The sequence below is a fragment of the Nuphar pumila genome, chromosome 2, assembly GCF_984573655.1.
Source record: "Nuphar pumila chromosome 2, dmNupPumi1.hap1.1, whole genome shotgun sequence".
Taxonomy (NCBI): Eukaryota; Viridiplantae; Streptophyta; class Magnoliopsida; order Nymphaeales; family Nymphaeaceae; genus Nuphar; species Nuphar pumila.
Genome location: NC_143250.1, coordinates 16384653 through 16396899, shown reverse-complemented (window position 1 = coordinate 16396899; position 12247 = coordinate 16384653).

Below are 12247 nucleotides of genomic sequence, written 5' to 3'. Positions count from 1 at the left end.
CGATGGAGGTACGTATAGCTCAAGAAAAAAACATCTTCTTTTTCTCAACCCTTCCGTCGAAGGTAAGCCGCAAGGTATACTTCTTCTTCCCCTTCTCTGTAGTATTTAAGATCATCGCATGCATTGCGCGTAGTTAGATTTTTATCATCTTCATGGCATCTTGCATGATTTGATTTCATTTTTAGCATATCATATATTAGATAATTATTGTCTATTGTTTAAAAAAAAGGAAAAAAAAGGAAAAAATAGAAAATCATAAAATAGTCATTTTCTCGATTTGCATGCCAATAGATAACCGTTTTTTATTTAGTTCTTAATCTTGTTTCATGTTAGTTGTTGCTATTTTTTTTAGATTTAGTTAGTTTATGTTCATAAATTAGTTTAATTGAATTTAGTTTAGAGTAAGTAATGTCAGTCGATTTATGTTCTTATTGATTTTATGTATTCAAAAAAGAAGTAATTGCATTTTTTTTTCTCTTTAGAATAACCGTATTAGCCTACACTTTATTTTACTTAATTTGTTTCTTAGTGAAGCTTAGTTCAAAAAGTTTAATTACAGTATTTAGATTAGAATTAATTGTTTATTATCATTTTTTTGTAGAATCATTTTAGCTGATTTGGGTGGTGTTAAATTTCTTTTCATTAGTTGATTTTAGTTCAATATTAAATCTATTTTTCTCAGGAATTAAATTCATTTAGGTTTATTTTAATGTCAGTAAAATAATTAGAATTCAATTAGTTGATTTAATTACATTAGCCGATTTTTATTTTCTTGCATCTAAGTTATTGATTTTTGTTAGATAGATTAATTTGTTGATTGCTTCATTAATTAGTTAATTAAACTTTCCTTGAAAATTCGTTTAGTATAGTTTTCAAGTTAGATTACTTTATTTCTTGCTAAATATTGCTCACATGTTCTTGGTAGTTAATTAGATTAAAGTGTGTTTCTTTATATTTGTTCTTAGTTAATTACATAACTTGTTTCTTGTTTGTTATGCTAATTTGTCTTTTACTTAATTTGTTTAATAACTTAGTTTATGTTAGTATAGAGTTGTTATTTTGTCCTAGTGTAGTATTATTTCATAGTTTGTTTAATGTTTTGTGAATTTTCTTCAAACTAACCTTCAATTTTTATATAGTTTTTTTTCTTGTTTTTGTGTTTTATCTTTTTATTCTTGCAGAGAAGTGTTCAGACGTGCGGTGAGCCCTCGAAAGTATCCTCGAACAACCCTCTGAGATCCCCAAAAGGTTTCCTGAAAAGGCCCTTCAGGCCCCTTAGAGAGCCCTCCAATAAACAAGTAAAGAAATAAAAAAATCAAAGCACAAGGAAGGGACAGAAAGCTCAAAGCATTGAAGACTTTTCTTCTTTATTTTAGATTAAGATTTTAAGTTATTAGTAATTTGGGTCTATAATAAAATCATTTAATTATTCTTTGTAAGCCCTCTGCATAGGGCAACACTCTCTTTATTTACTTAATTAATTAATTAATTGTTATTTTTTAAGGTAACAAAAGTAGTTTTGTGTGGGGTATAAAAGCACTTATACCATTTCCTGTGTTTAACCCAGACTTCACCACTAGTGTGAACCTGTTTTTATGATTTGATGCACGGTTTGCATAAACATTTTTACTGAAAATATATCTCAAAAATACTCTCTTAAAAAAGATGCATGAGAGACTTCTTTGAAAAGACATGCACAAAGATGAACTTTTGGGCAAAAAAATATTGGGATTTAAAATGATTTTTTTAAATTCATACATACTTTTAGAGGAAAAGGTTGAAATGATTTATGCACTTGTCAAATGGGTTTTAGATTACTCAATCAATCTGTGGGACAACCTATAGTCCTGTTATTCATCTATCAATATAATGATCCTTATATAAGATTGAGTAGGCTTTTTCTAATGGGACATGAGATAATTGAGTTTCTAAGAACTATATCAGTTGCAAGAAAACTGGTTAGTAACATGCAAAAAAAATGCATATGACATGACATGATAATTTATGATAAAATGCTTTGATTTGACCATTTTTATTAAAGTGATCACAAAGCAAATTCTTAAGATAAATTTTTTAATACATGAAAGATCAACTTTTTGAGAAAAAACAATGCAGAAAATACTTGACCTTATCTTTCTTGAAGTTAATATTGTCATCTTTGACAACAAAATAAATATGTTGACATAAGGCATTTCTAGACCTTCCTCACACCGTGACATAACGATCAATTGTTCAAGGTGAGAGAGACTTGTCGACCCAACCATCAGTCAGGAACCCTGTTTCACGTGAGGGTCTCCTAAGCATAATGAGTAGTTGTTCAAGGTGGGAGGTTTTGCCAAAGACCAACTATCTTGGGTATATCGGTGGTGGTCCAAAGAGGTTGAGTACTCATTTGCACATACTAAGAGCTCAAACTTGAGTATATAGTGAAAGATTTGGCAAAGTGCAAGCTCATGCCTAATAGAACTCTTTGAAGTTGCCTGACATTTTCATGGAGCATACAAAGAGATTTAGGAAAACATGCTTTTCAAAATATAATGTGTTGACTCTTGTGTATTCATAGAACCCAAACCAATGGTTTCTAAAAAGGACTCTCACACATAAACTTCTAAGAACCAGTCAAACTAGGAGTAGGGTTTCAAAATCCCTAACCCTAGCTTGCAATTCAAAACAAAGCTGCATGTCAGAATTCATTCACTCAAACAAAGAGAATGCATGGTAAAGGAGAATCTACCATGCAACGTCAACATCAACCGTATAATGGCAAACTTTGAATAACAAATACCAGCCAAGTAAGCTGCTTAATCAACCTGCAAAAATATCCTAAATAGTTTTACATGAAAATTGAAACAACTTTAAGGCAACAACACGGTGAAGCTGCATAATTTATAACAGGAAAAAATAAAAAACACAACAAAAGTAAAAGAAGAGAACATAAGGCCCGAATAATTAAACCATCAGACAGAGTGATTTAAGGATGGAAAGTGAGACAAGATAGTTGTGATTTGGCTTGTGGTTGCCTCAGAGGCTCTTTTGTTCAGCTTGGCTTGGCTCATATAGGCTCATTAATAGTAACAGAAATATTTCAAAAATGTTTTGCATCACGTTGTGTAGAACAAATGGTTGAAGCATTTGGCTTGCAAGCAATAGGTTTAAAGTTCAATTCCATGCTCCCAGCTTTGCAACAATGTGCTTTTTTGAGAAATTAATTAGTCAGCTCAAGCTCAACTCATTTTTCTTTTGTTGTGAACTATGATCAAACTCTGATTTTGAGGTGGATTGGACCCACTAAAGGTAGAAGCTGGTGAACCGAGCAGGGCTCATCTGAACACAAGCATGAGCCTGTTTACCAGCTCTATTAGTGATAAAGCCAAACCACCATCAACACAAGTCTTCAGATTCAAATCATTGAACTCAAAATTATCATAAAATTGAATCACTGTTGATGCAATAAAACTGTTCCAAAATATTGATGACTACTAGCATTGAGAGTGAAAGATCAAATACATGAAAGAGAGAGAGAGAGAGAGAGAGAGAGAGAGAGAGAGAGAGAGAATTACATGTGTGCCATATTTCTGATATGTCTGAACAAATACAAGAGTGAAGATCATGTGAGACGAAAATATAAGGTCACCGCAACCAAATATCATACCTCGAGGAACTGCACATGGCATGTTGTGGAAAAAACTAAGCACACCAAGTATCTTAGAGATTAATGAAACATGAATTGACACAAAAAATTTCCTTCAGGAGCAAACATACTGTTGATTAAGAGGACTTCTAAAATACTTTCTGGAGGGGGCAATCCAGCAAGTTTTGATCCTTGAATTGAAAACAAACAAATAAATAGACGTCAAAGTTTATCAATTTGCAATATGGTACTTAGATATAGTACGGATGCAAAGGACAATAGACTAGAACCGAATCTCAAATATAGTAGGGATCCAAAGGACAATGGATCAATGTCTATATTACAAAAGAATAAAAAGGGACTTGTGGATCCAAGTAGAAACTCATAAATAAAGTGATATGCATATATCATAAATCAATGTATTATATTATAAACAATATTGCATGCATACATACATGTAAAATCAAACACATTCATACATATAGAATCTCATGCATTCAAATGTGTGCAACTCACATGCATAAGTACACGTAAAATCAAATGCATTCAACTATGAACATCACAAGCATACACACATGTAAAATCGAATTCATTCATATACATGTAGAGAATCAAATGCATTCCACTATAAACAACATCACATGCATATAGACTTTATGAACATCTAAATATGCATTTAAATTTTATAAAAACAATAAAACTAACATTTAAATATGCATTTAGACTTTATGAGAATCATAAAATAAGCATCTAATATACATTTAGACTTTATGAGAATCATAAAACAAATATCTAAATATGCATTTAAACTTTATGAGAATCATAAAACAAACATCTAAATATATATTTAAGCATTATGAAAATCATAAAACAAACATCTAAATATGCATTTAAACCATCAACATAGATACATATCATGCTTATATGAATTTTTGAATATCATACATGCATTTGAACTATCAACAAAGATACATATCATACTTATATGCATTTTTAACATCATACATACATTATAACTATTAACATATGTATAAATCAAATATATATGCATTTTTTAATAACATACTTGCATTTCAACCATTAACATAGGTATAAATCAAACATATAAGCATTTTTTAACAACATACATTTCAACTATTAATATAAGTATAAATCAAATATATAAGTATTTTTTAACAACATACTTGCATTTCAACTATTAACATAAGTATAAATCAAACATATAAGCATTTTTTAACAACATACATGTATTTCAACCATTAACATAGGTATAAATCAAACATATAGGTATTTTTTAACAATATAATTGCATTTCAATTAATAAAATAAGTATAAATCAAACATATGGTTATTTTTTAATAACATATTTGCATTTCAACCATTAACATCGGTATAAATCAAATATATAGGCATTTTACCATATAAAATCCATATGAGAAAATTAAGTGTTTAGACCTAACCTTGAAGAAGAATACCACAACACAACACTAAGATGTTGGAAACCCCTTCCAATCCGTGTAGGGTAGAGTTCCAATGGCAAGTTATTTAACTAGTTATTATTAATTTTGAATATTTAACTAATTATTATTATTTACGGTAAAATATTATTAATTAGCAAATTTAATTGAGATTTGTGAGGTTCAGTATGAGGTATTTGGATCTAGACCTTAATAGAGATTTAAGATGACCAACACATACAAACGCAAATTCAAACAGTCTGAATAAGCATATTGGATCCATTGGATCTTAAATTATCCAGATTTAGATTTTTGAATGGTTTGGGTCAACCCAAATGGATTTTGGTAGAGTTTAGACTCATATTGGGGTTTAAACTAAACATAGAAGAATTATGAATCCATCTAAGACCCAAATGCATCTTACTAAGGAGTTGGATCCATTGAAGACCCTCTCCCTAAGAAAAATAGGATTTCGTATCCATTTGAAGACTCAAATAAATCTCACTGAAGTAAAAATAATTCTTGATCCATTTGAGACCCAAATGAATCTCACTAATATTGAATAAGGATTTCGATCCATTTAAGACCCAAATGGATCTCACTAAATGGGTATTTGGATCTATTAGAAACCTAAATGGATCTCACTATAGTATAAATGATTTGGATCCATTCATGATCCCAATATATATATATATATATATATATATATATATATATATATATATATATAATGGATTGGATTTGATGAGACCCAAATGAGTCTCATCAAATCTAAAATCAAAGCTCAACTTTTTCTCTCAAACTTCAATGAAATTCAAAAACTTGAATCCCCCCTTAAAATTTCAAAAATATAAAAATATAAAAAATTGCCCAAAATGTACCCTTCCCTTTTCCCTCTTGTTCCCTCCCCACCCACCACTAATTTTGAATATTTAACTAGTTATTATTATTTATGGTAAAATATTATTAATTAGCAAATTTAATTGAGATTTGTAAGGTTCAGTATGAGGTATTGGGATCTAGACCTTAATAGAGATTTAAGATGGCCAACACATACAAATGCAAGTTCAAACTGTTCGAATAAGCATATTGGATCCATTCGATCTTAAGTTATCCAGATTTTGATCTTCAAATGATTTGGGTCAACCCAAATAAATTTTGTTTGAGTTTAGACTCATATTGGGGTTTAAACCGAACATAGAAGAATTATGAATCCATCTAAGACCCAAATGCATCTCACTAAGAAGTTGGATCCATTGAAGACCCTCTCCCTAAGAAAAATAGGATTTCATATCCATTTGAAGACTCAAATAAATCTCACTGAAGTAAAAATGATTCTCGGTCTATTTGAGACCCAGATGAGTCTCACTAAAAATTAAATAGAGATTTGAATCTATTTGAGACCCAAATGAATCTCACTAATACTGAATAAGGATTTGGATCCATTTAAGACCTAAATAGATCTCACTAAATGGGTATTTGAATCCATTTGAAACCTAAATGGATCTCACTATAGTAGAAATGATTTGGGTCCATTCATGATCCAAATGCATTATATTAAATAAATATTATATATATATAATGGATTAGATTTGATGAGACCCAAATGAGTCTTACCAAATCTAAAACCAAAGCTCAACTTTCCCTCTCAAATTTCAATGAAATTCAAAAACTTGAATCCCCCATTAAAAAATAAAAAATAAAAAATTACCCAAAATGTGCCCTTCTCTTTTCCCTCTTGTTCCCTCCCCTCCCTTCCCCGCCTAAAAAGGAATCTCTTCTAATCCTATAAATACTCCCTCCTTCCCTTTGTTTTTCTCATTCATGAGCCCCCCTTCGACCACCCCCGTTTCAGTGGCCAACATCGCCGACCCTCCACCACCTCCATCTTTCCTCCCTCTTTCTACTTTTTTTTTTTTGGCAACGGTTTAGCCAATGACTATTCTCAGTTGTTGACCGACGAGCACCCGTCATGACCTCCCTGCCACTACAGAACCCGACAAAACCATTACCTGAGGAGCTCTGCCACTCACCCTCCTCTTCCCCCATCTCTTTGTTTTTTTTGGCGGCCTAATTGCCACCATCTTCCTTATCAGCCTCTCCTTCTCCCTTCTTTTTCTTTTTGTTGTGAACGTCGTCCCAGCCAGACGACTATCGGCGATATCACCACAGTTGGTGCCACCACCAACCCTCCTCCTCTCCCCAACATCCTGCAGCACGGCGACCCTCGGCACCACCTAGAGACCCGCTTCCCCCATGGTTCTCTCTCTCTCTCTCTCTCTCTCTCCCCCCCCCCCCCCCCCTCAGTTGTTTTCCTGTCGAACAGAAGGTGGGTAGGTCAGCCCCGTCGCCACCACCTCCATCTTTCGCTTCTTGCCACTTTTTTGGTGATCCAAAGTTGAGCCACCACTGTCGTCTTCTTCTTTGATTGCCTGGTCTAAGCCCGATGATGTCGCCAAAGTCGTCGTTGCCTCAGTCATCAAACCTCGTATTGCATGAATATTGAAGCCACAATTGATCGAGCCCACTATCATCTGTGCACATGGCATGAGGTTTGAAAAACAAATCATCCTTGCCATATTCGGACCGACAATGAGCTCCACATTTTGAAAGAAAATTTCCTAGGGGCATTTTCAGGATTTTTTATTTCTCATAGAATTTCACAAATTATAAGGTAGGGAATTTTTACACCTCTCTACGTAAGAATTTAATATTAAAATATTCATGTACATTTTTTATATTCAAAATATATATATATACTTATTCTTATGCATTTACCATGTTAAAGTATGTATTTATCAAAGTATATGAAATAAAGCTCGCATGCACACTTTTCCATAAAATTTTACATATGATTGTTTGCATGCATGCTTGTCCATGATATTTTTACTTAAATAATTTGCTTGCATGCTTGGCCATGATGATCTTACGTAAAGTAGTTCATGTACATGCTTTTTAAGGATATTTTTAGGTAAATAGTTCGCATGGATGTTTGCCCATGAGGTTTTTATGTAAAATAGTTTGCATGCATTCTTGTATATGATGTATTTACGTAAAATAGTCTGCCAATATCATCTACATATAAAATATTGTATGCAAGCCTTTTAAGAATAACTTACGTATGATAGCTTGCATGCACACTTTTTGATAAAGCTTTACGTGAGATGATTTACTTGCATAATAGTTCAAAGAACTTTACTTGAGAAATATAGCAGCAAGATCGTAAACATGTGTTTACTTGTAGATTTTTAGATACATGAAATGTCTATGGCTCGTGTGGGAGTCTATCGTTCAATGGATCTAGTTATAAATTATTTATTGAGATGTGTGTTTTTTTGCACTAGCATGCATGTACTGGTATCACTCTTGAGGAGCAAGGGGTTGTTATGAACCCAATTGCAGGCGCAATGCTTTCTCATTTATGAAATAAAAATATACACACACAATTAATACTAGGATTGCCTTCATAGGCAAGATGCTCATTTGGTTTAAATACCAGAGCATAATGAATGAGTTATAAAAGTTTGAGACTTGTTCATACCATAGAGAGGTACTTGGGCTAATGAGCCATAGAATACATAGGTATGACAAGCATCGATATATGAATAAACAAGCCTTAATTTAACAAAACCTGATAACTCATTTATTGTTTTACTTACCTTGAAAAGGGTAAGGGATATAACCTCGAGTGACCATTGTTGTAACTTTTGGGGAGCAATGGTGTCTCTTTGGTCTTCAGTTACTCGTAGGTTAAAAGACATGGGCTATCAAATGTGTCTTAGATGATAGATCTTCAACTACTGCAGTTAGTCCTAAATGCATCATATATTTTATTATATGCCTTAGGAGGGTTTATCTCTCGGTCACTGATCGCCCACTTTGAGTTCGCTTCAATCTGACACTCAAGTAAAATAAAACATGAGAATAATATACTCTCGGAATGTCATGGTTGTTTGTAAAGATCATCTCCCACATACCCAGGATGAGTGGTAATAAGTGAAATAAAGACTTTTTTACTCTCATTGTTTTGTTACTGAGGATATATCTTATTAATTCAAAATGATTAATGGGCAATACATAAATGTTACTTCTGAATGTCCATATGGTGTATGAATTATTGTAAAACATGTTTTACTATTTTTGAATAATTGTATGCTACCATGATAGTTTTAATATTACAATTCTCGTAAATTGGTATCTACCTATTTAACTTTCATGACACGATGGACAATGGATGGCGAGATAAAGTGATAGCATTAGGGACCAACACTTTTGAGGATCCATATGAATAGTTTTGAGTTTTGTAAATGGATACTATGATCTTATATTGATTCACGCACGCAACCCTCTCCAAAGTCGTTTAAACCCTTACATGAAAAATATCATTTTCACTAATTAAAGCTTAAAAAAAATATTTTTTTGCTAAATTTTTTAGTTTAGATTTTGGGGCATTACACTCAAGATCTAATGGCCTTGTCCTCTGTATAAGAACAAGAAAAGTTCTTACAATTTTCAATATGGGATTAAACTTGTAAGAAAGACAAGAAACTCATAAACTTAGAAAAATATGAAAAAATGCATAGAAAAATTGTGAAAAGTTTTGAGCCAAATTCAACAATCCTCCATGTGAATCAAAACTATAGAAAATGACTCAAAAGGCTGGCTATTCATGAAGATCGAGTGTATAAATGAAGGTACATTTTAGGTTTGAACATTCACATTAGTGCTACTTAATCTTAGTCAGTCTAAGGTATTTCAATTTGAACTCAACCTCCGTATACGAGTTTCGATCACTTGACATCAGGAATGAAGAAAAATTAAGTGTTTAATCCAATCAATCACTCTGAGACTTGTTCTCCCCATTGAACCATTAGACACGGTTTGACCCTTATCATGTGGTTGTATTTTCATGAACGATGATTACTTTAATAGACTTTAACCTCATTTTCTTCGATGTCTCAAAGACAATTTCTCGAGAAAGTTCATTTGTCAATGAATTCATTAAATTTAGACAAGATTTAACATATTCAATTAAGATTTCCTTGTTGAGTAACGTATTTACGTAATTGTGCTTTAAACGGACTTCAGAGGCAGAGCCGGACCTGTAAAGAGGCCAATGAGGCTTGGGCCTCAGGGCCCAAAAAAATTTTAGGGGCTCATTTTTAAGGCCCGAGCTCCCCCATTTGTTTAGAAAAGATTCGGGTAAAGTATTATTTAGGTAGTTTATATAAATATTTTATACGTTTTTATTTAATATAATATAAATATTTAAATTATTATATTTGTTTAATGTGAATGCAAATTTTATTGTTATTTTGATTCTTTAAAAAAAATTGGGAATGGCTGCCCCCAAACTCATACTATTAATAGGGGCCCCATTTTTTTTCCTCGGCCTTAGGTCCCATAAAACACAGGTACGGCTCTGTTCAGAGGGAGAGTTCCTTGCCATGCTACGTTGCATTCTAAATGTAATATTCTTTTATCTCATTAAAAAAATTTAATAAAAATTGTTAAACAAGTGTCATCTACGTCAAACTATGATGCTGCATGTGAAGGGTAAAATGTTCAACATCTGTGAAGGGTAATGTTCAACATTTCATATACTATGACAAAACCCCGTATCAAGGCTGTAGTAGAATGTTGCCATCTGTCCAGAATGAGCAAGATTTTCATGCTAACGAGAGTTATTTTGGGAAGTGGGTGCATTTATTACACGGATCAAGACCTTCCAGAACTTGCTTTTGAACTTGAAAGAGTTGACAGTGCTGGGTTACTACAATTGAACCTAGAAAATAAAGTCGAACAGGTCGTGCTGACACGTGTACAAAACAGGGATACTGTGAAACTAACCAAAATATTATCATCTTTATCAAAACACTATATGCATGAAATCATTCAACAGCTAAGATAATCTTTGATAATGAAGTAATTACAAATTTTATTTACACATGCATGTAGCTAATAGGAAGGTGCTACCACATGCGCAAAGAAAAAATTATTTGCAATTCAACATTCTCCAAAATTGTGATCCATGTGAAACTGTGGACTCTCATACAGTGTCTTCACTTTTAAGATGCCCTTAATTTAACTAATTTCTTTTTTTTTTTCTGGAAAATCAGGAAGGTGGTTCATTGGCGTAAAAGCCCCAGGTTGTCTTTCCTCACCATAGTGACAAATATCGCGAGATTTTCATATTATCGCGAGATTTATGAAAATCTTGCGATAATATCACGAGAAATTGCCTGAAAGTTTAAAACGGCAATTTCTCACGAGATTTATGAAAAAAACATAAATAACATGATTTAAATACGATATTTAAGTTTTAAATGGCTATTTATCATGAAAAAACATGTATTTTTATTTTTAAATACTTTTTATTAATATTTTCTTATACAAATATTTTATATATTTTAAATTTATTTTTTTATTGCCGAGATTTTGCCGAAAGAAATGCGAGATTTATGAAAATTTTTCAATTTCTCACGAGTTTTTGAAAAACGATATTTTGGCCGAAAAAAAACTTTTGTCACTATGCCAGGAAATGCACTCTGCTTCAGTCTCGTGGCAAGGTAATTGCACCCATGGTTCGAACTTATATATACAGATAGTAACTTGAATAAAAGTACTAGCACCCATGAGTTTCGGACTCATATATTGTCATAAATCCGTCTCTTCCAACTATGGCTATCACTACGATCAATGTAAAATTATTTAATTTTATAAAAAAAAGGAGAATAACAAGAAATTCAATAAACTTAAATTAATTTCAATATCTCCGACTTTGATTAAACTCTTAAAGCCCTCGTGTACTTATAGACACGAGTTTTTTAACCCTAAAGAAACAAATTACCTATTTTGATAACTTTCCAAAAAATATAAATCGTATCCTAAAAAAGTAGATCGAATATAATGATCCAAAAAACCAAGATACAAAAATCTAAAGTAAAATAAATTGATTTAAAATGGTTCAATGGATCTTGAGTCATTCAGCTTAGCTCCTGCATCATCATCCTCGGGTTGGAGACTATTTGCCTTCAAGTCTGGATCCCGCTTGCGTTTCTTTTAATTTTGTTTCACCTTGTGGGCTATAGATCCACAATAAGAAACTGAATCTTTTTGTTGGTTCAAAAACTGAGTGAATCAAACAGAATTTGCTCCA